At 34.6% G+C, this 27,708-nt stretch overlaps 1 protein-coding gene and 1 long non-coding RNA gene across 2 annotated transcripts in view; one reads left to right on the forward strand and one right to left on the reverse strand.

Moving 5' to 3' along the window:
• BAZ2B (bromodomain adjacent to zinc finger domain 2B) overlaps window positions 1-27,708 on the reverse strand; it is a 373,522-nt gene that overhangs the window by 325,569 nt on the left and 20,245 nt on the right. The window lies entirely within an intron of this gene.
• LOC308630980 lies at window positions 11,725-20,049 on the forward strand. Its single transcript, XR_014018077.1, has 5 exons — window positions 11,725-11,764; window positions 15,654-15,711; window positions 15,786-15,837; window positions 17,609-17,733; window positions 18,847-20,049. It is a non-coding gene; the product is annotated as an uncharacterized lncRNA (long non-coding RNA).

The raw sequence follows: 27,708 nt of genomic DNA on the forward strand, positions 1-27,708 counted from the left end.
CTCCAAAACTGTACCTCCCCCAAAAAAGTATGTATCTTAGGCCTGGTGGAACTCTCATTTGATGTGGGCTATACACTGCTAACAAGAAAAACATTTTCTTTCACTTTACGTATTTAATTTACTTTGCTGTTGGAAAATTTTTATTAAACCATTGTTTCATTGTGATCTCCATCCAAAAAGTTTCCATTAGAACCGTCACTCATACTTCTTTCCCTATCTCACATATGTCAGTAACCAGTTGCAGGAAACAAAAATTTCTGTTTTAAGCAGAGAGAATTTTTTTTCACTTTTCTTTTTTTGGGGGATGGGACAGTAGTGGTAATAACCCAGGGGTAATTTGTAACTGAGCTATATTCCCAGCTCTTCTGATTTTTTATTTTGAGACAAGAGTTTTACTGAGTTGCTTCAGGACTTGCCAGGTTGTTAAGGCTGGCCTTAAACTTTCCATTTTCCATGAATTTTTCTCTTTTATCTTCTGTGTGTGTGTGTGTGAATGTGTGTGTGCGTGCACGTGCACGTGCGCATGTGCGTGTGTGTTTTACTGGGAACTGAATTCAGGGCCTCACACAAAATGCTCTATCACTGAGATATGTTTCCCAACCTTTTTTTTTTTTTTTTTTTTGAGACAATCTGAATAAGTTGCCCAGGCTAACCAAAAACTTGTAATCCTCCTGCATCAGCTTCCTGACTAGGTGGAATTACAGTTGTGTGTCACCATGCCCAGTCTTGCTATCATTTTTCTAACTTCTTAATATATTTTTTATACCAGAAATTTTTAAATTTTCTTCTTCTTTTGTAATATACGCATATAAGGCTCCAAATTTTGCTCTGAGGAATGTATTGCACAAGTTTATTTGTTTATTTTAGGGATAGGGACTGAACCCAAGAACATGCCCATGACAAGCTCTACCACTAAGCTACTCTCCATCCCCAGCACCCTCAACTTTTGATATATCTTATTTTAGTTATTATTCACTGGAAGGCAATGTTTTTCCCCCATAGTTTATGCTTTGACTCAAGAACTCTGACTTACAGCCAGGTGCAATGACACATGCCTGTAATTCTTGCAATATGGGAAACTGAGGCAGGAGGATCCCATATTTCAAGGCCAACCTCAGCAATTTAGCAAGACCCTACCTCAAAATAAACATTAAAAAGGGAGGGGGCACTGAGAGTGTAGCTCAGTGATAACAGTGCTCCTGGATTAAATCCCCAGGACCACCAAAAAAAGAACAAAATAAACAAACCAAGAAGCAATATATGGTTTAGGGATGGTACCTAAGTGGCAGAGTGCTTCCCTAGCATATATAAAGCCCTGGGTTCAATCCTTTACACCATGGTTTAGTCAATCATTCTGTCTTGGTAGATGTTCAGATTATCTTCAGTCTGTTAGTCTGCTAAATAGGATTATAATAAATAGCCTTGTACATAAGTCATTCTTCATGTTTTCTCTGATATGCAGATGCTGATTCACAAGGGAGGGGGGTGCCAGGGAAGAACATAATTATTTTAGGTAGAGGGGACTAAAAGAAGGGGAGGGAGTGGATAGGAAAGATAGTGAATGAAACACACATTATCTTATATACATATATGACTCCATGACTGATGTGATTCTATAACAAATACAATCAGAAAAATGAGAAATTAGACTCCATTTATGTATGATATATCAAAATGCACAAATGCTTTCTACTGTCATGTATAACTAATTAGAAAAAATAAAAAAATTTTAAATAAGTCATTCTTCATATTTTACAATTAAATTATGCCATATACTCTTAAAAATGGAATGGCTACTTGAAAGAGTAAATTTATTATATATAGAAAACTAAACGCCTTTTCACAGGATAAAACGAATTTATATTCCTGTAAGTAGTATATGAAAATGCCTGCTTCCCGATAGCCTCACCAACAGTTGAAAATTCTGACAATTTCATAAAGTAAGAAATTGTAGAATATGAGGGCAATCTAGCTGTGACATCTGTCACCCCATTAACCGCCCGGTTGATTCAGCTGATCTGGCTGGCTAGGCAGGTGTCCCCTTTCTCCCTCACCACTCCATGTGCATCCCTCTTCAAGTTGCAAGCCCCTCTCAAAAGTTGTGAGCTCCTCCCAAATTTGCCCCCTTGAAGAGGACAAACTTTTCAATAGGTGAGGTCCATTCTTCAGTCAAGGGTATAGAAGTAGCTATGCTCACCTGCTAGAACCTCCAAAGAGTTCTCAAGAAATTGTATATTAGTGTACTTTTAATTTCTTATCTTTTTTACTATGACTAAATTTTAGCATTTATTCTTTTGCTTAAAAGCATTTTGTTTGTTTTGTGGTGCTAGGGATGGAACCCAGGGGCTCATACATGTTAGACAAGTGCTTTACCAACATTTTGCTTTTTCATTTGAAGTTTGTTTATATCTCTGGTTCCTTTTCCCACAGAGTTATTGTACATTTTAAAATTTCTTTTCAGCAACTCCAAACATAATATATAGACAATAACTCTTATTTGTGGGAAAAATTACTAATATTTTTCCAGTTGTCATTTGTCTTTTAATTTTGTTTACCATGTATTTATTATGTGATATTATCATTTCTCACAAAATAATCAACAAATAATTAGATGATATGGAAGAGAAACATCTATTTAAATAGCAATAAAAAGTCTAAGAGCTGGAAGTGTGGTTCAGTGTATCTAGCATGTATGTGGCCCTGGCTTCCATCCCTAGCAAGATATCTTGAATAAAGTAAAAATAAACATGCAGAATCTTTATGAAGAAAATCTTAAAACTCCAAATATTAATAAAAGTAGATTTGAATGTAAAAACATACCTCAATCATCAGTAGAATAATTCAACATTATAAAGACATTAATTCTGCTAAAATGAATTCATAAATATGTGGTCCAAAAATGAACAAGTACATTTAAAAGTACAAATCAAAAGATAAGTATGTAAATATAGCAGAAAAACCTAAAAAATAAGTAAACTTTCAATAAATAATGTTTGGATAACTATATTGCCATCTGGGAAAAGATAATAGTTGGATCCATACTTTACACAATACACAAGCATAAACCCCAAATGGACCTGAGATCCAAATGTTAATAAATGATTCCAAAGTGAAAGAAGACACAGGTTAATTCTCCCATAGGTATCTCTCTCCCTTTTTCTCCCTCCCTCTTCTTTCCAGTGCATGCTCTACCACTGAGCTATAAACCCTTAGCACTCTTATTTAGTAGGAGTACTGGGGATTGAACTGAGGGGTGGTTTATCACTGAGCTATATATCCCCAGCCCTTTTTATTTTTTTTATTTTGAGACAGGGCCGCACTAAGTTGTTGAGACTGGCCTTAAACCTGTGAACTTCCTGCCTCAGTTTCCTGAGTGGCTAGGATTAAAGGCATGTACCACTGCAACTAGCCTCTTGATTGCTTTTTAATTTAGGTGTTAGGAAAAGTTTATAAAATAGAATTAAAAATCCAGATATGCTTAAGCAAAGACAGATAAATATGATATATAAAAATAAAAAAAATTGCAAAAAATACCATAAGTCCAAAGACCAATGACAAACTAAAATAATACCTGCAACATACACACAAATGACAAATTAAAAAATGTATCTGCAACATACACCACAGATAAAAGGCTAATATTCCTGATACATAAAGATCTCTTAGATAATCAAGGGAATATATCCCAAACTTCAATTTTTAAAAAGTCTTAACAGATGATTTAGAAAAATAATATAAAATAGCTCTTAAACATATGTAAATGTGTTCAGCTTCACTTTCATAAGACAAATGCAAATTAAAATGACACATTCCTCACATATAAGACCAGTTAAAAACTCAAATGTTTCACAATAAATTTGTTGATGAGGTGTTGGGAAAACAGGAATTTACCCCTTGCTGGTGGGAATACAAAATGTTATTATCTCTAAAAACAAAAATTTGGCAATGTCAAATAAAAGAACATGGGTGTTTATCTCTAACAATCCAATATCTAGGATTTGCCATGAAAATATATCTCCACAAGTGTAAATATACATATATACAAGTCATGAATTATTTATGTTATTATTTATGATTGCAGAAATGGAAAAAATATGTTAATAATTTGGTTGGTTAAAATATAGAATATCAACATACTGAACCTCATAAATTATGTAGCTATGAAAAAATGATGAAGGTGCTGGGGTTGTGGCTCGGTGGTAGAGTGCTCACCTTGCACATGTGAGGCGCTGGGTTCAATCCTCAGCACCACATAAAAAATAAATAAATAAAATAAAGGTATAAAAAAAATGATGAGTGTGGTGAGCCGTTTCTGCGGACTGTGGTCGCCATTACAAGATGGCGCTGGCTCCGCTGTGGTCTGTAACAAACAACTCCTTATTTGGGAGAGTTGGCGCATGGTTTTTTAACACCCTATGAGAAAGCTCCACGTGGCAGCTTCGCATTGGGGCTTGGGATGCTTTATTAAGGCTGGGAGAGGCATCCGAAAGGAAGAAGAAGAAATATCAAGGACCTGAATAAACGGCTGAAAGAAGATTCCTGTTGTTGCGTCTTCCTTGCGGGCAAGGGGGTCGCGACAGATGAGGACTGGGGATATAGCCTGATAGTAGAACACCTGCCTAGCATACATGAGGCCTTGAGTTCAGTCCCCAGTACCACCACCAAAAAAAAAAAAAAAAAAAAAAAACTCTTTGAACTAACAAAAAGTGATTTCCAGGTATTTTCTACATATGAGGTAAAAACAATTAAAAGAATAAAAAAGTATATATACTTAGCAACTCACTTCTCTCAAAGAAATAAGACAAAGTAAGAATAATTATATGGAAAGATATATATATATCTGCATATTTATAAAACAAAACAACACAAAAATATAACAATAAGCAAAGAACAACATATAAAAGCACAGATGATTTCATTCTTAATTCAGAAGCTTATTTTTCCCAAATCTAGATTATCACAACATTCAAAAAGATAAACATAAGTACTTATGTGAATTTGTTCATGTTTTATTCTTTTCCAGGAATTATACTCAAGGCTTTATCGAGTTAAAGCCTAGGAGAGAGAGAAATGCTGTATTGTTTACATCCCCACCTAGTGGTCTTTAAATTTTTGTTCTTCATAATATTAAAAAAATGAATACTTCAGGGGCTGGGGCTGGGGCTCAGTGGCAGAACCTTGCCTAGCATGTGTGAGGCACTGAGTTTGATCCTCAACACCACATAAAAATAAACAAATAAAATAAAGGCATTCTGTCCATCTACAACTACAAATTTTTTTTAAAAAAAATGAACATTTAAAAAATGAAGACCCAAAAAAGTTATTTGGAAAAACACAAAATGACCAAAAACTTATAACCAGAGGGATACTATATTATCTATTCTTATTCTATTACAATTAGGAAATTAAATGGTATGTTAGGGACCATGTCAAGTCACCAGAAAAATCATGGAGTATTTTCTTGGAATACCTTCTTTACTTAATGCTAAATAATTTAAAACATTTGTGTATCAACACTGTAGAGTAAAATGATTATTAGGAGTATTTTAGTTTGAGAAACATAGGGTCTAAACTTCTCAATCTATAGAAAAATAATCTGATGACCCAGGCAATTAAGTTACTTGATCAAGTATTCTCAACTAGACACTAATAGAGCAGTGTCAATAATGCAGATGGTTTTATACCTATTCCATTACAAAACACCAATCAAAGTCATGAGACATTAAATACTTTTCCTAATGCCAAATCACAATGTTTTCGTTTTGCAGGGTTTCTTAGAGCTTTTATTCTATTCCTTAGAACTTTCCTTTCACTCCATATTACACCATGCTTATAACCTGAAGCTAATTCAAAGTAGTATTCTACACTCTTTAAAAATATATTCAAGGCCTGGGGTTGTAGCTCAGCGGTTGAGCACTTGCCTCCCATGTGTGAGGCACTGGGTTCGACCCTTAGCATCACATTAAAAAAATAAATAAAGATATTTTCAAGAAATACGTGCAATGTAACATCATGTACATCCTTAAGAATTGGACTATAACAATAAGATCTATTCCATGCTTATACAATTATGATATCAAAATGTATTCTGTTGTCATATATAACTAAAAAGAACCAATAAACTTTTTTAAAAAATGGTGTAACAAAATTGACTTTTGGGGGGATGGTAAATAGTTCTGGGAATTTAAAAACATTTATAGGGATTGGGGTGTAGCTTAGTGGTAGAGTGCTTGCCTAGCATGCTCAAAGCCCTGGGTTTGATCTTCAGAACTGAAATAATAAAAACATTTATAGACTCATGTAACTTCCACCACAATAAGGATATAGAACACTTCTATCAGCCCCCTCTGCCCCACAAAATCTTCTGTACTACACTTTTATTAACACACCATGCCTAATAACTGGTATCCACTGATCTGTTAAGGTTGGTCTTGTCAAGAGTTGCTTATAAATGTAATCACAGTATGCAACCTCTGAGAAAAGCTTCTATTCATTATGCCTTTGAGATTCACTCTAGTTGTTTCTTTTCATTGCTGAGCAATTTTCTTTGGTACAGGATATCATACAGTATTAAAGTATAATATCATAGTTTATATATACATTCAGCCATTGAAGAACATTTGAGTTGTTTTCAGTTTGGGGAAATTATGAATAGGGGAGTTATAAGCATTTAGGCTCCTTTCTAATTTTTTTGTTCTTAATGGAACATTTATTTTATTTTATATATATGCAGTGCTGAGAATCAAATCCAGTGCCTCACACATACTAGGCAAACACTATACTAATGAGCCACAACCCCAGCCCTTTTCTCATTTTTAAATATAGGTGCTTTACTATTTCATAATTCTGATACTTACATAGAATGTGATATGAAAGTGTACTTTCATACCAGTAATTTTTAAATTTTGAGACAGGGTCTTGTTAAATTGAAGAGGCTGGCTGTGAATTTGAGATCCTCCTGCATCAACCTCTGAAATAGCTGGGATTATAGGCATGGGCCATTATGCCTGGATGAGAGGGATAATTTAAATAAAAACTTTCAATAACTAATGTGTTTCATCACTACTCAGGAATTGGCATTAATTATTTCCACTTATATATATAGAAAAAGTGAAATAATCAAACTGCCTTCACACAGAACATATAATTTACTTAAAAACTTTAGAAGGGAATGATGAATACTTGGGTCACTATTCCTTCTGTGCACAGCAAATATCAATAATCATTCAAGCTGGGTGTGGTTGTGCATTCCTATAATCCCAACAACTCAGGAAGTAGGAGTACTGCAAGTTCAGTCAGCCTCAGCAATTTATCAAGACCCTCAGCAACTTGGTGAGACCTTGTTCTGATATAAAAAAATTTAAAAGACTCCCGGTGTTATCTCAGTGGTAAAGTGTTGCTGGCCTAAATCGCTGGTACCCAAAAAACAAAAACAAAAATCATTCAAAGCTATAAAGCTTAATGTGGCCTCAGAATGCTTAATGCATAGATCTAACTAATGCAGATACTACTACATAATCAGAACTGGGACTTCTATTGTAACACTTTTTTCATCCCTGACTTAGGAGAAATTATTTTCAGAAAACTCTAATGTCAGGCTGGGGTTGTGGCTCGGTGGCAGAGTGCTTGCCTAGCATGTATAAGGCAATGGGTTGGATTCTCAGCACTACATACAAATAATTGAATAAAATAAAGATTCATCAACATCCAAAAAATATTTTTAAAAACCCTCCAATGTCTATAAAAATTACTGTACTTCTAAGGAAAAAACAGTGTTCTATAGGGTTCTTAATCCTGGATCTATTATGTTACAAATATGTGATTTTTCTCAATTGAGCAAGAAAAACTGATAGCATAGTTTAAATAGTCATCAATCAGAACAAACAAAATCCAAAGTATCCAAGGGAAAAGAGTATAATCTTAGCAAAAGAAGGACAAAGAGGGGAAGGACAAGAAGATTGCAACCTATTGAGAAATTTAAAAAAAAAATTCTTTTAAGGTGCTAGGAAACCAACCCAGGGCTTTGTGCATAGTAGACAAGTGTTCTATACTAAGCTATATCTCCATCCATAAAATTCTTTTTTATCATTATATTAAGCTAACTCTTCCAGCTTCCTATCTTATACTTATTGATAATACATCTGTGCTTTTATGTCTTTATACTACTTATTTGTTAAATACCAGGGTTAAATTCTAATAAAATAAGTACATAGACATGCTTCCTGTATTTCAAACAGATTAACAATGGCAGATAAATTTTAAAGTAGGAAACCAATAGCTATAATCAGGTTCAAAGCTAAAATAAACATATCTGTACAAAAAACTGAAGAGTAATACAAATTAACAAATGGGGCTGATACATTATACATCCTAGTGTTATCCAATCCAAAACAGGCAGAGATAGTGCAATAACTCTCACTAAATATGTTATATGTGTTAATAAGGAACAGATAAAGGCTCACTGAAACTAGATACAGAAATGGTACAAGAATAAGGATATATTTATTGGCTGTTAATCCCTACTCCAAAATAAAGCCATAATAATGTGTTATAAATCTACTGCCTCAGGCTCCAGTTTCTATAGAGAGGTATGGATCCAATGAAACAGGAAAATAAAAATATAGTTTCAGGACCATGACTTGGCGTCAGAATCAGCAATATCATATTCCCATAATATTACAATTTAATACTCCTAAAATGACAATGCATAATTCCTAGACTTGGGGAAGGCTCAGGTAGAGGTAATGTAATAATTGATAGGGAAGGATAGATAAGCATAGGTTTAATGGTAGGAAGAGAAAGGGGAAAATAAAACACAAAATCTCCCTCTACTTAAAATGAGCCTGATAGTCAAAATTTCAAAACCTGCAAAAGAATCTAATGTTTAAAGAGTAAACCATCAAATTTAATAAAAAAAATTTACTAAAAGTAAAATTAATTTTATGCAAATCTCACAAAGACTTTAAAAATAAGAATGTTTAAATAAGTGTGTTTAGGAGGTTCCAAATAGGGATGGGGATGTAGTTCAGTGGTAGAGTGTTTTCTTAGCATACATGAGACCCTGGGTTCAACCAACCCCCAGCACCAAAAAAGAAAAAAAATATAAAGTTCAAAGTAATAAAGAGGGCTGGGGCTGTAGCTCAGTGGCAGAGCGCTTGACCAGCATGTGTGAGGCACTGGGTTCGACCCCCAGCACCATATAAAAACAAACAAAATAAAGGCATAAACTACAAAAAAAATTTTAAGTAATAAACAAATCATATTTGCAATAATAATAATAAATTACAAAACAAAATCAGGTAGAAATGAAACAATAATAGATAATTAAAAAGAAATGCTTCAAAGTGAAAAATATAGCCACTGAAATAAAAACCTTAATAGATCTGATGAATACCAGATTGAAAGAGAGATTTACTATATTGAAAGTTTTATCGGTTTGGATATTACACACTAGGGTGCCAGCAATTAAAGCATACAGAATACTCAAATTAAGGCCATTTAAGAATATTAATAAAGCATGTAGAGAAACCATAAAGAATAATGCAGTTTGCTCAGGATTAATATATGTGGGACACAACTGCGAAGAGGGAGCTTTTAGTCAAAGGTTGTAGCCAACAAATAATCCTGCAGGACAGGAAACAGGGGAATAAATATCCTAATCTCACTCATTTTCTTCTCTTTGATCAGGCTTTTTCTATTGGCCAAAGCACAAGCTCAGGCTTTTTCTATTGGCCAAAGCACAAGACATCAGAGGGAAAGAGAGACTGATACTATTCATACAGGTCAGCCACCAATAAAAGACACCTGGCACAGAAGCTCTTGGCTACCTATAATAGAACTGACAACTAAATGTGCAGGTTAAAAAAGAACACTGATTATCTCATATAATAAGATAGAATTAGAACAGTTCTAAATCATCTGCTCAATAATGGAATAACAGTTCAACTTCTCAGGAATTCCGTTTTCTAGGCTCCAGCAGTTCCAAAGACTACATTCTCTTGCAGTTATTCCAGAAGAGGAACAATAAGAGGCTGTTTCTTCTCATGACTCTCTTATACTTAGAACCATACACACACACACACACACACACACACACACACACACTTTCTAGGAGTCTTCCAAGCAGATCTCTCTTAAGCTGTCATCTTTTGTGGGGGTGGGTACTAGAGATTTAAACCAATGAGTTACATCACCAGCTCTTTGTAAAAAAAAAATTTTTTTTGAAATTTTGAGATAGGGTCTCTAACTTGCTGAGGCTGGCCTCAAATTTGTGATCCTTCTGCCTCAACCTCCCAAGTAGCTGGGATTACACCTGTGTACCATTGCACCTAGCCATCATTTTCTTTTTAAACAAATTTTTACAAGTTTTTGGCTTACTCCCCATGAAGCATTATTATCTATGCTCTATATTATTTTAAATAGAAGTTACCATCTGTATTATACTCCTAACAAATATATAGATTTTCGTGGGCTGCCTAAGACACCCACCAACATTTCTAATTTTGTTTTTAACGGAAGTGTGTTCTGAACAAAACATTTTTTTTTAAAGTTAGATTTATTGAAGTATAACTTATATACAGTAAAATTAACACTTAAAAATGTACTATTCTAGAAATTACAACAAATACATATAGTCATAACCACCACCATAACCAAAATACAGAACAGTTCCATCATCCATAATATTTCATTGTGCACCTTTTGAGTTGTCTTAACTTTCTGGCTGCTGCTATAACAAACTACCAAATACTTGGTGCCTTAAAACAAAACAAATACAGGGCTGGGGCTGTAGCTCATTGGTAGGGCGCTTGCCTCACATGTGTGAGGCACAGGATTCGATCCTCAGCCACCACATAAAAATAAAGATACTGTGTCCAAGTACAACTTAAAAAATATGTAAAACAACAACAACAACACAAATACATAGTTCTGCAGATCAGAAGTGTGAAACAAACTAGATTGGACTAAAATCAAGGTAACAAAAGGGTTGATTCTTTTTGGAAGCTTTAGAAAGAATCTAGTCTGTACTTCTTCCATCTTCTGGAGCCTGCTGGCATTTCTTGGTTCCTAATATTACTGCAATCTGCAATTTTGCCACCTTTTCTACTATTAATCCTTTTGCTTCTCTTTTACAAGAACCTCTTATGATTACATTTTGGTTTCATTCACATAATTCAAAAAAACTGCCCCATCTTTAATCAGTCTACAAAGTTCCTCTTGCATATCAGGCAACACTTTCACATTTTAGAAATTACAATGTGGATATATTGGCAGTCATTATTCATCCTACCACAGTAGGCAACTCCTCTGTTACACAGATGCTGACCACTGCTGTCTTAGTCCCTATAGTTTTACCTTTTCCAGAATGTCACATAAATATAGTCATTACAGTATGAAGCCTTTTGATTCTGGCTTCTTACATGATACACTTGAGATTCTTCTATGCTGTTGCATTTATTAATATAGCTATCCATTAGTATGTATAGGGGAGTTCTAGGATTTCAAGATCACTGGATGCTCAAGTCCCTTTGTTAAAACTGCATAGTATTTGCATATAACTACACACATTCTAATGTATACTTTACATTACTTACAATACTTAATACAGTAAAATGCCATGTAAAGAGTTGTAGTACTGTATTGTTTAGGGAATAATGACAAGAAAAAAGTCTGTACTTGTTCAGCATTGATGTGATTTATTTTTTCTGAAAAAAAATTTTTTTTCCAGTACTAAGAATGGAACCCAGAGCCTCTTAAACACTAGGTAAGTGTTCCACCACTAAGCTACATCTCCAACCTTTTTCTGAATATTTTTTATCTGTGTTTTGTTGAATCCACAGATAAAGAATGTGCATGGATGGAGGACCAGTTCCATATGTAGTTTATTCATTCTTTTGCTGAGAGCATTACATTGCATTATGTATCATGTTTTGTTTCCCATGTACAAGAAGTAGGATATATTTGTATTATTTCCGGTTTTTAAAAAAGTAATGGATAAAGCTGCTTTATATAAACACTGATGTGCAGTTTTTTGTGTAAACATAAATTTCCCATTTCTCTTGGACAACTACCTCAGAATAGGATTGTAAGTACATATTTAAGTTTCTAAGAAGTTACCAAACTTTGGTCCACTGCGGCTATACCTTATGTCTTTTCTAAAGTACGTGTTTACTCACTACATAAGCAAAGAAAAAGTGAGGAAAATAGCTGCTGTGTGTGTGTGTGTGTGTGTGTGTGTGTGTGTGTGGTGCTGGGGATTGAGCCCAGGGCCTTATGCATGCAAGGTAAGCACTCTACCAATTGAGCTATACCCAACCCAGAAAATACTTTTTGATTGGACAACACTATCTACCATAAAGATAAGATGAATTTATGTTTATTCATTTACTCATGTTCCCCTTTACATTATTTGAATTTTCTATAGAGAAAGAAAAAGGTAAAAATATGAAAATGCATTGAGTTTGAAAAAAATAATTTTAGAAATAATGTAGAGAATACCAGAGGAGGAGAAATGAATAGGTAATAGCTAAAACTTTCCAAAATTAAGAAAAAAACATAAATCTAAAGTAATTAACCCTAAATATCAATAGAATAGTCATAGGTTATGATAGATAGGTTATGATTAAAATATAGATACCAAGAATAGAGAGGAAGATCTTTTTTTTTTAAAGAGAGAGAGAGGGAGAGAGAGGAGAGAGAGAGGATTTTAATATTTATTTTTCAGTTATCGGCGGACACAACATCTTTGTTTGTATGTGGTGCTGAGGATCGAACCCGGGCCGCACGCACGCCAGGCGATCGCGCTACCGCTTGAGCCACATCCCCAGCCCGAGAGGAAGATCTTAAAACCCACCAGAAAGAAGAGAATGAACTTAAAACAGACAGTAAACATTTCACCTGTAATAGGAAAGGCCAGAAAACAAAGTAATTTTAAAAATCTTCAACTTTTTTTTTTTGAAATATTGGAACCAGATGCATTTCAGTAATTCAGATTTGAGCCAGGCATCGTGGCTCACACATGTAATCCCAGCAGCTCGGGAGGTTGAGACAGGAGGATCATGAGTTCAAAGCCACTCTTAGCAACAGCAAGATGCTAAGCAACTCAGTGAAACCCTGTCTCTAAATAAAACACAATATAGGGCTGGGGATGTGGCTCAGTGATTGAGGACCTTCAGACTGCCTGCTTTGCATGTGCAAGGCCCTACAAGTGATCCCCAGTAACACTCCCCTCCAAATTTTCAGTAATACTAAATTTGAAATTATTGCAAATTAAAAGGTACTAAAAATTCTTGACATTTTTTTTATTAAACCTGAAAAAATGCTGGTTATCACCTACCAAATTGATTTTATGAACATCAATAGATAGCACTGATAGTGATCTGAAAATTTCCTATGCATGTATAAATAAGCATGTTTATCTTTCTGTATAAAAATAAGGACTAGGGGTGTAGCACAATGGAAGAGCACTTGCTTAGCATGCATGAGGCCCAGGATTCTATTCCCAGCATCACAATAAATAAGGGATCAGACATTTGAACTGTCTTTGTTACACTGCAACTATCCTTACTCATGTTCCCCTTTACATTATTTGGTAATATACTCTTTTTTTCACTAAAAAGTTAAAGCATATGGGGTTGTGACCCAGTGGTAGTGCTTGCCTAGCATGCATGAGGCACTGGGTTTGATCGTCAGCACCACATAAAAATAAAATAAAGATATTGTGTCCACCTAAAACTAAAAAATAAATATTAAAAAGTTAAAACATAGCTATGTTCTCATTTGTTTACTTTCCTTATTCATTCTTATATTCTAGAAGAAATAATTTACTTTCTACAATGAGAAATCATCTGGCTTGGTATTAACCTTCTCATATGTCATAGGTGAAAGGTGTTTTTAAAACCTTCCATAAGAAATGCTACATTTTCATAAACAAAATTTCCTGCCAAACAGGTCAAGCTGTCTACATTATACTTATTCACTCAAGTGAAATATGAGGGAGGAGGTATCATTGCCTCAAAGTCATGGGCTATGTCCAGATCTTCTTTTATGCCTCAGCTATACCCTTTTATGTATGCATGTTAAACTATACTGCTTACTGATTAGCTCTGTTACATAAATTTCATAAATTTAATCATAATCCTCAATACTTTTCATAAGAGCAAAACATGACAAGAAGTTTCTATCCTATATAAAAAGTTGCAAAAAATATACAAAAATGTTCCACTGAGGTTGTAGTGTGATTTTATTAATAAATTCCAGTTATCAAATGAAGTATTAATTCAATTTACAAAGAACAAGCATTTATAATCTTATAAAGGTAACATTTAGTAACTGCAATAATAGCTAATAACACCTAAGAATAACAAATGGAATATGCCTCAACTTTTAGCTCTTAAAGTTTTTTAACTTTTAATTTGCAATAATTTCAAATTTACATAAAAATACAAAATACAAAATAGTACAAACCAACAAGTGCAAAGATCTTGGTTTCTAAATATCATTGTCTAATAAAAGAAACAAGGAATTTAAAAAAAATGTGTCTTTAGTTGTTGATGGACCTTTATTTTATTCATTTATTTATATGTGGTGCTGAGAATTGAACCCAGAGCCTCACACATGCTAGGCAAGTGTTCTACCACTGAGCTACAATCCCATCCCTGGAACAAGAGATTTTTAAAGAAATATATGATTACAGAACTGGAGCAGGGAAAAATACAAGATAAAGTAGAAGCATCTTGTAGTATCACTAAAGAAATGATTAAGAAACAAAAGTATAGGTGTATGTTAAAGGGCCTTAGAAATCCATCAGAAAGAACTCCCAATGGCCAATACCAGAATAATTTGGGTGACAAAATAAATAGTGGCATATTATAACCCAAAGAGTAAAATAAATATACTCAAATAATGATATAAATACATGATAGATAGATAATAAGAATCAAATCTTCCTTATAGAATATATGTGTAGAAACTATTCCTTCTAGGAGGTGATGTGTAACTGTACTTCTCATTCCTACTCCTGCATCTGAAGATGGGCTGGACTTAGTAACAAAAAGTACAGTATGAAAATCGAAACTTTATATTACAGAAATATGGTAGATAACTTCCTTAACCAAGATATCAAGGTTTTATCATTAGGATACCCATTTACCTCTGATATGATATTTTGGAAAGGTTCTTCACTTATGTAGTATTCTTTCAAAAACCTATAACCCCAGTCTAGTATTGAGAAATACATAAAGCAAACCTAAATTGGGAAATATACTAAAAAAAAAATGTTAGCAGTACTCTTGAAACTGTCAAAGTCTAAAAACTCTCAAAGTCAAAAAAGACTGAGAAAGCATCACAGACTAGAGGAGACTAAATAGATATAATAACTAAATTCAACATGGTACCCTGATTGGATTTTGTAGCAGGAAAGGAATTAAAGGAAAAATTAAGAGAAATCTAAATAAAATTAGAGGAGTTTAGAAGAACATTGAAAGAAAAATGGGTAAAATCCAAGTGGTTTGGAGTATAATTAATAGTAATGTAGCAATGTCGCTTTCTTAGTTTTAGAAAATATAACCTAGTAATTTTAAATAACAGGAGAAACTGTAATTGAGTGAAGGGTATACAAAACTCACTATACTATTTTTTCTTTTTTGTACTAGGGACTGAACCCAGGGTGTTTTACCTCTGAGCTACATCTCTAAGTCACTAGGATTACAAGTATGTTCCACTCATGCCCAGCTACTATTTTTTTTTCAGCTGTGATAAATATAACAGTTGTTTTTTGTTCCCAGTTTCTGACAAAGAACTTCCGTGAGGTGAGAGGAGAATATTCTGTTATTGCTGGTAAGTCTCTTTCAACTACACTTGACTTTATGATAATGATTTTATGGTAATAAGGAAGCTGGTCACCAGGGGAATCAACCATGTGATTAGATAGTTGGAACTTTGAGTCCTACCTCTAGATCTCTAGAGAGAGAAGAGCTAGATATTGAAATCACTTATGAACAATAATTTAATCAATCATGCCTATGTAATGAAACCTTCATAAAAACCCTAAATGAAGTTGTTCAGAAAACCTAAATGTATCTACATGCCAGGAAAGAGGATGTACCCCACACAGTAAGAAACTCCTGTATCAGGACCCCTATACATTAGGTGTTCCCCAAAAGCTCATGTGTGAGGCAATGCAAGAACATTCAGAGGTACAATGATCAAGCCCCCAAAGCTTTAATCCAATCAGTGAGCAAATCCTCTGATGGTATTAACTGGGTGGTGGCTGGAGGCCGGTAGGGTGTGGCTGAAGGAAGCCTTTGAATATATATTTTGTATTGGCAATTGGAGGCTCTCTCTCTCTCTTTCTGTCTCTGCTTTCTGATCATCATGTGAGCCTTTCCTCTATACCATACTCTTCTACCATGATGTTCTATCTCACTTCCAACCCCAACGAATGGAGCCAGCTATGAACAAATTGAGACCTGTGAAACCTTGAGCCCTCAAATAAACTTTCCTTCTCTAAAATTGCTCATGTAGGATGTTTTAATCACATCAGTGAAAAAGCTGACTAAAACACAGCTTGAAAAAGAAGTCATGAAATCCCTAATATGTACAAGCACAGAAAACCTGGGATTTGGGATTAGTAGTTAGAATTGGGAACAGTCTTGTGGGACTGAGCTCTTAACCAGTGGGGTCTGCAGCTCACTTTACCTAGCTAGAATCAGAATTGAGTTAAACTGAAGGACACATCAGTTGGTATCCAAAGATAACTGGAAAATAAGGGATGAGGATGTAGCTCAGTTGTAGAGTGCTTACTTAGCATATATGAGGCCCTGGGTTCAATCCCCAGTATTGCTAAATAAATAAATAAATAAATAAATAAAAATAAATAAATAGAAAGAAAGAAAGAAAGAACAGAGCTCCACATATACCTCAGTTGGTAAAGTGCTTGCCTTGCATGCCCAAGGCCTGGGTTAGATCCCCAGCACCACAAAACAGAAAAAGAAAAGAAAAACCAGAATATTGCTTGATGTGGAAAACCCATACATTCAGTGTAACAAGTACTGTGAGTCTAAAGAAAAGAGATTTTCTTTTATTGACTTTTATAAATCTTAAATCATTGCAAAAGGTTTTTAAAAAGTACCAAGAATTTCAATAGATACTTCATTTAGACTCCCCAGACTTAACCACATTATCAGTCTTCCCCTTCCTCTACACTTTTTCTGATTTTAGTAATAAACTGCTATCATTATTCCCCGTTACTTCTAAACATTTCAATGTATATTTCCTTTAAAAGTACATTTATCAAAACAAGGAAGTTAGCATTAATACAGTATGTTCAATCAACAGATATTCACACATTTTGACAACTATTCCACTACTGTCTTTTATACTAAAATCAGAAATAATGAAATTTGAAAAAAATTAAATTATTTCTTTCCTGGTCCCTGATCTAATCCAGTCATATGTTGTATTTTCATGTCTCTTTAGACATTTTGGAGCTGTAATAAATTCCTCAGGCTTTGTCATAACCTTGACATTTCGAACAGTACAAACCGTTTCTTTTGTGAAATGTCCCTAATTTAACATTTGACTAGTTTTGATTCATGTATACTTTTAGATCTTGCATTCTTGCAGGAATACAGGAAGACCACAGAGATGTTACGCTCTTCTGAGTCCATCCTACAAGAATGCATGAGGTCTATTTATCCCTCTACTGATGTTAATTCTGACAACTTGGTAAAGGTAGTATATGTCTAATATCCTTATGTGTGTGTGTGTGTGTGTGTGTGTGTGTGTGTGTTCAGTAAGCATCTTGTGGGAGAAATTTTGAGTCTGCAAAAAATATCCTCATCATGAATTACAAATTATTATCTTTTCCTTGGTTCAAATCTAATTGTGTATTTTGCAAGTGTTTTAAAGTTTTCCTAAAATAACCTGTGTATTCTTCTAGTTTATTCCTAAATATTTTATCTTCCTTGTTGTTAACAGGGGTTTATCTACCAGTATACCCTCATACTGGTGATTGTTTGTATACATAAAGAATACTGACTTCTAAATCCTAATTTTGAATTAGGATTTAAAATTCTTAAATTTTAAGAATTCATAAATTCTTAAAATTCTTAAATTTTAAGAATTCATAAAAAATGAATTCTTTTATTGTTTAGTTTGTTTTATCATTGGTTCTATAGGTCAGGAGTAAATGAGCTTTTTCTGTAAAAACATCAGATAGTAAACATTCTCTAAAAACACCAGATAGTAAATATTTTGTTTTGTGGGCCAAAAAGTTTCTATTTGTAACTCTTCAACTTTGCTGAGAAAATACAAAAGCACAGGAAATATAAAAATAACTACATGTAGCCAGATTTGGCTCTTAGTTTGTTGATCCCTGCTCTAGGGTTTTCCAAGTATACCATTTTTTATCTGCAAAGAGATACATTTATTTCTTTGTCTAACACCAAGTGCAATTACTGGATATCCTTGCCTTGTTCCTCATAACAGTAGTAAAATGTCTCTATTACATCCAGGTTAAGTAAGATGATGGATTTAGGACTAAGGTATGTATAATCATGTTAAGAAAATATCTATCAATTCCTATTTTCTAGGAGGATTTTTACTTCAAGATTTTGATTTTTGTTGAAGATCTTTTCAGCATCTATGGAAATAACCATAATTTCCCCCCTCATATTTATTAATATGATATGTTTCCTAATTTTGAACAATCCTTGTATTTCTGAAATGAATCCTACATATAGTTATATGATGTTGAAATTTGTTAGCTAATATTTTATTTGGCATTTTACATCAATATTTATACTGATGTTGGACTATAAATATTTTCTTTTTTATACTCTTTAGGAACTGGCATCATTCACTTTTAATGCTCTGTCAACAATTTATGGAACATTGAGACTATTTGATCATTCAATACATCACAGACTATTGCTGTGGAATCATTTAGGCTGGGTGCTATGAGACAGTTACTTGATATTTGTTTCTATTTCTTCTACAGAAAATTGGACTATATCAGATGTGCTCAATTCTTTACTCTCTCTTCTTTTTTTTTTTTTTTTTTTTTTTGTACTGGGGTACTGGGGATTAAGTCCAGGGATGCTTTACCACTGAGCTACATCTCTAGCCCTTTTTATTTTTGAGAGAGGATTTTGTTAAGTTGCTCAGGGTCTCACTAAGTTGCTGAAGCTGTCCTGGAACTTGCAATCCTCCTGCTTTAGCCTCCTGAGTAACTGGGATTTATAGATGTGTGCCACCTCACCTAGCTCAAATGTAGTAAATTCTGGAAAATTATATTTATCTTGGAAATTATCTTTTTCATGTAGGTTTTCAAATTTCTTTTCAGAGATGTTTACAAAGTAGATTCTTATGATTTTTTTTTTCAGTGCTGGAGATTAAAACTAGGACCTTAGATACTAGGCAAGTGCTCTACCTCTGAGCTACATTCCCTGCTTGGTCCTTACATCTTTGAATATTGAGACATAATTCATATACCATAAAATTTATCCTTTTAAAATGTTATGTTTTAAAGTATTATGTCTCTCCAATCCTCTCTCTCTCAAATTCAAGTGTAGAAGTCCCAACCTCTAGTACCTTGGAATATGATCATATTTGAAGAAAGGCATTTTAATAGAAGTAAATATTAATAGAAGCATTTAATAGAATAAATATTAATAGAAGCATTTTAATAGAAGCGTCATGTGGATGGGCACTAATCCAATATGCCTGGTGTCCTTATAAGAAGAGGATGCCAACAACACACCAAGTAAAGGGGGATCATGTAAGCACACAGCAAGAAGATGGCCATTTACAAAGCAAGTAAAAGGCTTCAGAAGGAAATCAACCTTTTGGCACCTTAATCTTGGAATTCTAGCCTCCAGACTGAGAAAATAAATTTCTGTTCTTCAAACCACCAAGTCTGTGGTACAGTATTTGTTATAACAGTCCTAGCAAATGAAATACACAAATTTAGTGGTTTTTAGTATATTGGAATACTATATTAACATATTCACAAGTTCATGAAATCATCACCACTATCTAGTTGCAGAACATTTTCATCACTCCAACAAGAAACCCCATCCCCATTAACAATTTCCAATTCCTGCTTTTCCTTATCTCTGGCATGTTGAGAACCACAGCCGAAGGGGCCCCAGCAAACTTCCAGCTGCCAGCAAACTTTCAGACTGCCGCAGTCTGGCTGGGCACAATTCAGGAGCCACTTGTCAAAAGAAACGAACTTTATTTTTAGAACCACACAGGCCAAACAAAACAGCTCCTCAGGAAAAACCCTCAGAGCCCAACTGCCACCACCGGCTTCCCACAAGCCTCTCACCAAACACAAGCCTCACCACCTCCCACAATCCTCCTGCTCTTGAGGCCGATTGGCTGGGTCGCGTGGGCGGAGCCAAAGAAGTCCCCCTTAAAATATCTTGGTATGTTTTAGTTATGGATATTAAAGATTGTTTTTTTTCAATTCCAATTCATCCTGAGGATAGTCCACGTTTTGCATTTACTATCCCTGCACTGAATCATGAAGGTCCTGATCAGAGATATGAATGAAAAGTACTCCCTCAAGGGATGGCTAACAGCCCAACTATGTGTCAAATTTATGTTAACAAAGTAATCCAGTCACTTAGAAATCAAAATCCTGAACTACAAATATTTCACTATGTGGATGATGTATTATTAGCACACAAAACTAAAAACACATTGCTAGAATGTTATGCCACACTTACAAACTTATTAAAAAATTATAATCTAGAGATAGCAATAGATAAAGTACAATTAAATTTTCCAATTAATTATTTACGAGTTCTATTATCCTCAACCATGGTCCGTCCACCAAAAATTCAAATATGAGTAGATCAACTCAAATCACTTAACGACTTTCAAAAGTTATTAGGAGACATAAATTCAATAAGGCCTTATCTAGGTATACCAACAGGAGAGTTGGGACCTTTATTTGATATCCTAAAAGGTCCATCAGATCCAAATTCACCCCGAATGTTAACGCCTGAAGCAAGAAAGGCATTAAAAATCATTGAAACATATATGGAAAATACGCATTTGGATAGAATTGATATAAGTTTGCCTTTATTATTTATTGTATTACCAACAAAAAATATTCCTACAGGAGTATTTTGGAAAGAAGGTCCATTATTATGGATACATTTATCTTATTCTCCTAACACTATTCTTACTAGGTATCCTGAGGCTGTAGGACAATTAATACTCAAAGGAATAAAAGCAGCAAAGGGAGTGTTTGGAATTTCTCCCAATAAAATTATTACTCCATATACTATGAATCAAATTGATGAGTTAGCTAATGAGTTAAATACTTGGGCAATAATCATGTGAAAATCTAATGTTTCATTTGATAACCACTTACCATCTAATCCTTTATTGTCTTTTTGGTCATTGCATCCTGTAATTTTTCCAAAAATGACAAAAAAAACACCTATTATGAATGCTCCAAATATATTCACTGATGGGTCAAATAATGGTACAGCAGCAATAGTTACACTTGATCAAACTTTTACATTTTTAGTACCCAAACAATCAGCTCAAAAGGTAGAGCTTAATGCAGTATTACAAGCTTTTGTGATGTTTAAAGATTCTGTATTTAATTTATTTTCCGATAGTCAGTATATAATTAATGCTATAGTATCCCTTAAAGATGCTGGTAGGATTTCCCCTTCCTCTACTGTTTTCTCTTTGCTTTCCACTATACAAAGTCTAATCTGGGACAGAAAAGATCCATTCTTTATAGGACATATCAGGGCACATACAGGATTGCCTGGAGCCCTTAGTTTGGGCAATGATTTAGCAGATAAAACTACACATGACATACATATTTTCTCTACACTAGAAGAAGCTATAAATTTTCATAGAAGGTTCCATGTCAATGCTAATACTTTACAAAAGCATTTTAAAATAACTAAGGAACAAGCTAGACAAATAATAAAACAATGTCAAAATTGTGTGACCTTTTTACCACAAGTTAATCTTGGAGTCAATCCTAGAGGATTGATACCTGACCATATTTGGCAGATGGATGTCACACACTTGCCAGAATTTGGAAAATTAAAATATTTGCATGTACAGTTGATACTTCTTCTGGATTTTTGATGGGCTCCCTTCATGCCGGAGAAAAAACTAAAGATGTTATAGCTCATTGCTTACAAAATTTTGCCACTGTGGGCGTTCCAAAACAGTTAAAAACAGATAATGCCCCTGGTTATACTTCTACCTCTTTTAAACAATTTTGCTCATCATTTGGCATTACTCATATAACAGGAATCCCATACTATCCACAGGGACAAGGCATAGTTGAAGGAGCTCATCAAACTATTAAAATGTACTTATTAAAGCAAAAAGACGGAATTGGGAAGGGGTATACATTCCCCAAAGATAAACTTAAAATAACCCTTTTTACTCTAAACTTTTTAAATTTGGATTCATCAGGACTTAGTGCTGCGGAAAGGCATATGTGTCAAAAAAATGTACATAAGCCCAAGGTACTTTGGAAAGATATTCTAACAGGACAATGGAAAGGTCCTGACCCAGTAATTGTCTGGAGTCGGGGGTCTGGTTGTGTGTTTCCACAGGAAGAACAGCAGCCGATTTGGATTCCAGAGAGATTAACTAAAGCGATTATTCTAAAGACCAAAAAGAAGATGATTTGGCTCAAATCCATACAGCTGATATCCAAAACTCCAGTTTGGCTATCCTTACATCTGCGACAGAACCAGGATGCTTTGTTCGATATCTATTTTATTATTGCCCTTTCCCACATCATGAAGTTCTATTTTGTTTTTTGAGCTCATACAGACCTAGGTTAATGTTTTGTCGATCAGTTCTATTTTTTGACTATAGAGTTTTTAAACATTGCAATGGAGATTTCACATGTAAAAAGTTATAAGGCCTTTACTATTATGTTATGTGTTGTATGTATTATGTGTGCACAGTTGTATTTTGTGTTATATCTTTGAATGTACGTATGTCCATATATCATATATGATGAGCGTTCATGAAAAAATGGATCCAAATATTTTTTTTTATTCACGTGATTTAAATGGTTTAATTTAAATTGGGTAAACAACTGTTGAGGATTGTTTTAATATGTGAACAAAAAAGGAGGTTAACAGATCTGTTTGTTTACTTTCACTTTTCCTTTTCATTATATTTAATAATTCTCTTCAAGATAATGTAAATTGTTAAGAAAATTGTTTTCTTTTAGTGCCTTCTGGAATGTTACATAATTTTTTCTTTAGCCATTATTGCCAGAATTCCTATCTTCATCCCAGTGCCGGTGAAGACAAAGATAAAACCAATCTACAGCTTCTGCAATAGCCATCACTGAACTGCTTGCAGAACTTGCCTGGACTAACTTGTATGCATTGTGAATTCACCTGTATGCCTTGTGAACTATCTGTTGGTGCAGCGACTTGTGGTAGTGTTGGGGTATTTTTGCTGATGATGTCATCGGTGGTACAATTTTTCCAAAAGGAGCCGTCAATTGGCTTGGTGTATCTTCCTCCCTTCTGCTTGTCATGATCGTTCAGCTAAAATTTGGGGGCCAACAGAGGTGAGGCAAAGAAACTCACCCCCCTGCTGGTACAAAGACCTCTCCACAGGTGTGGCTGTATACTGGACCGGTAGTCAGTGACGGGTAAGATCCAATTGCAGTGGTACCAACCGAAGACAGGAGGCTGACGCCTTGAGGTCAGCTCATCCAATAACGGGTAAGGACCATATGTACTATTGGACAACCTAAGGCAGGCATGGTCCCTAAGCCACATGCTTGTTGTTTAAACAGAGGGGGAGATGTTGAGAGCCACAGCCTAAGGGGCCCCAGCAAACTTCCAGCTGCCAGCAAACTTTCAGACTGCCAGCTGATTGGCTCACAGCGGCCCCAGCAACATCTAGCTGATTGGCTCCTCTGCGGTGATGCTCATTGGGCTGTTTCCCCGCCCTTTCAGACTGCCAGCTGATGATTGGCTCACAGCGGCCCCAGCAACATCTAGCTGATTGGCTCCTCTGTGGTGATGCTCATTGGGGGACTTCTTTGGCTCCGCCCACGTGACCCAGCCAATCGGCCTCAAGAGCAGGAGGATTGTGGGAGGTGGTGAGGCTTGTGTTTGGTGAGAGGCTTGTGGGAAGCCAGTGGTGGCAGTTGGGCTCTGAGGGTTTTTCCTGAGGAGCTGTTTTGTTTGGCCTGTGTGGTTCTAAAAATAAAGTTCGTTTCTTTTGACAAGTGGCTCCTGAATTGTGCCCAGCCAGATTGCGGCATGGCAAGCACTATTTTTCTATCTCTATAAATTTGCCTATTATGGATATTTCATAAAAATAGGATTGTGTAATATATGACCTTTTATATCTGCTTCCTTCACTTATGATAATGTTTTCGAGATTCCTCCATGTCATACCGTGTTACAAAACTTTATTTCTTCTTTTAGCAGAATATTATTGTATTATATGGATATACCACATTTTATTTATCCATTCATCTATCAATGGATGAAGGTTGTTTCCACAATTTGGTTTTATGAACATTCATATATAGATTCTTGTCTGATATGTGTCTTCAATTCTCTTGGAGCCATATCTAGAAATGACACAGCTGAGTCATAGGGTAATTATATTTAACTTCTTGAAAAACTGCCCAACTCTTTTCCCAACATGATATATGATGATGATCCCAAATTTCCACATTCTCATCAACCTGTTATTCTTCTTTATTATACCACATTAGTATGTGTGACCAATTATCTCATTGTGGTTTTGATTTGCATCTCCCTTAATTATACTGAACATCATTTCATGTGTTTATTGGCCATATTTTCATCTTTTTGGGAAACCTTTATTTAGAATTAGGTTATCTACAGAATGAGAAAAAATCTTTGCTAGTTACTCTTCTGACAGAGGATTAATGTCTAGAATATATAAAGAACTCAACAAACTTTACAACAAAAAAAATCAAATAACTCAATTAATAAATGGGCAAATGAATTAAGAAGAAATGGCCAATAATATATGAAAAAAATTTCAATATCATTAGCAACTAGGGAAATGCAAATCAAAACTACACTGAGATTTCATCTCATACCAGTCAGAATGGCAGTCATCAAGAATATAAATAAGAGGCTGGGGTTATAGCTCTGTGGTAGAGCACTTGCCTAGCATGTGTGAGGCCCTGGGTTTGATCCCCAGCACCATAAAAAACTAAATAAACAAAATAAAGGTATTGTGCCCATCTACAATTAAAAAAATATTTTTAAAAGCATATATATATATATATTGAAATTTGTTAGCTAATATTTTATTTGGCACTTTACATCAATATTTATACTGATATTGGTCTATAAATATGAAGAGGTTGTGGAGAAAAAGGAACACTTTTACACTGTTGGTGGTATTGTAAATCAGTATAATCCACCTCTATAGAAACCACTAAGGAGGTTCCTCAAAAGGTCAGGCATGGAACCAACAACCACATGAGCCAATATTTACCCTTAAGAATTAAAGACATACTACAATGTTTACAGTAGCACAATTCACAATATCCAAACTGTGGAACCAGCCTATGTGTCCTCAACAAATGCATGGATGAAAAAAATGTGGTACATATACATAATGGAGCTTTATTCAACCATAAATAAAAATTAGATTATGGCATTTGTACGAAAACAGATGGACTAGAGACCATTAGGTTAAGTGAAATAAGTCAAACTCAGAAGGTTAAAGGTCATATGTTTTCTCTCATATGCATGAGCTAGAGAGAAAAAAGGAAAAGAAAGATGGGTCAGATCTCATGAAAATTAAAGGGAGATCAGTAAAGAAGGGAGCCAAGAGTTACAAGGCAGGGAGGGAGGAGAAAAGTGCTGGTGAGTGATATTCACCAAATTATGTTGTTTACTGTTTATTGTGCATATGTGCAAATATGTAACAACAAATCCCATGAATATATACAACTATAATGCATTAATTAAAAATGTGGGAAAAAATAAAATAAGGTTACCTCAAAGCTGGGAATATAGGTTAATGGTAGAGCACTTGAGGCCCTGGGGTCTATCTGAGGATTGCAAAAATACAAAGCTCCTCAATACATGAATGAATAAAGAAACTGTGGTATATTTACACAATGAAATATTACTCAGCATTAAAGAGAATAAAATTATGGCATTTGTAGGTAAATGGATGGAACTGGACAATATCAGGCTAAGTGAACTAAGTCAATCCCCAAAAACCAAAGGCCAAATGTGTTCTCTGATATTGAATGCTGATCCATAATGGGGGGAGAGGACATGGGAGGAATTTTGGATTGGGCAAAGGGAGGGAGGGGAGAAGTGAAGGCATGAGGGTAGGAAAGACAGTGGAATGAGAAGGACATCATTACCCTAGGTACATGTATGACTGCACAAATGGTGCAACTCTAAATTGTGTACAAGCATAGAAATTACAAGTTGTGCTACACTCGCGAATTATGAAATGAAATGCATTCTGCTGTCTTGTATAATAATTGGAACAAATCTTGATAAATAATTTTAAAAATTAGGTCTTTTGTTATTTATTTGTTTGTTTGTTTGTTTATTTATTAGGACCAGGAATTGAACCCAGGGTGCTTAACCACTGAGCTATAGCTCAGCTCATTTTATTTTTGATTTTGAGACAGGGTCTCACTAAGTTGCTTAGGACCTTGCTAAATTGCCAAGGATGGCCTCAAATGTGGGACCCTCCTGCTTCAGTCTCCCACCTGAATATCTGAAATTACAGGCATGTGGCACCACACCTGGCCAGTCATTTGTATTTTTATTGTTGAGTTGTACAAGATTTCTAAAATATTCTAAATAATAGTTCCTTTTTAGATACAGAATTCAAAAAGTTCTTCTTATATGGGTTGTCTTTTCTTAATGGTGTCCTTGGAAGCACAAGTTTTTAATTTTTATGAGGTCTAATTTATTTAGTTTTCTTTCATTGTTTATGCTTGAAGGTATCTCATATCTTTTAAAAAAAACCACTGAATACAAGATAAAGAAGATTTATACATTTTATTCTAAGAGTTTTATATGTTAGTACTTGCAAATGTTTGAGTCACTTTAATTTTTTGTATGGGGTGAGGTAGGAGTCCAACTTCATTCTTCACATGTTAATTTCCAGTTGTCCTACATCACTTAAGAAAACTTTTCTTTACCTATTAAACTATCTTGACATTCTTATTTAAAATCAATTGACAATTAACATAAGGCTTTATTTTGGGACTCTCAATTCTATTTCATGGATATACATGTCTACCTTTATGCCTGTTATTTGGAGAGGCTAGGGCAGGTATTACAGGTATTTTATCAAGTGAACTCTTTAGGTCCTCATTTTGTAATTTTTTTAAAATCAATTTTTGTGAACATGACTGGATATTCAAGGCACTTTACAAGATTCAAATTCAACAATGTTCTCTCACTTCTTTCCAACAGATAACACTTCCATAAATATGATAAATATAAGTAATAACTGCCAGACTGTAGGAAGTGTGGAAAGCATCAACCCCACATAAGTGACAGAGTACATGAAGGGCAAGGATTCTCCGAATGCCCAGGGAGAACAGTATTATGATGGGATGCAAGGTGGCTATGGTTAGCAGACTAAGGTGATTTTCTACAAAAAGGCTAAAACTACAAAAAAGATTGTGCTGAGGCTTGTCCTGCACTTGTG

This window comes from Spermophilus citellus, assembly GCF_964194105.1.
Source record: "Spermophilus citellus genome assembly, chromosome: 11".
Taxonomy (NCBI): Eukaryota; Metazoa; Chordata; class Mammalia; order Rodentia; family Sciuridae; genus Spermophilus; species Spermophilus citellus.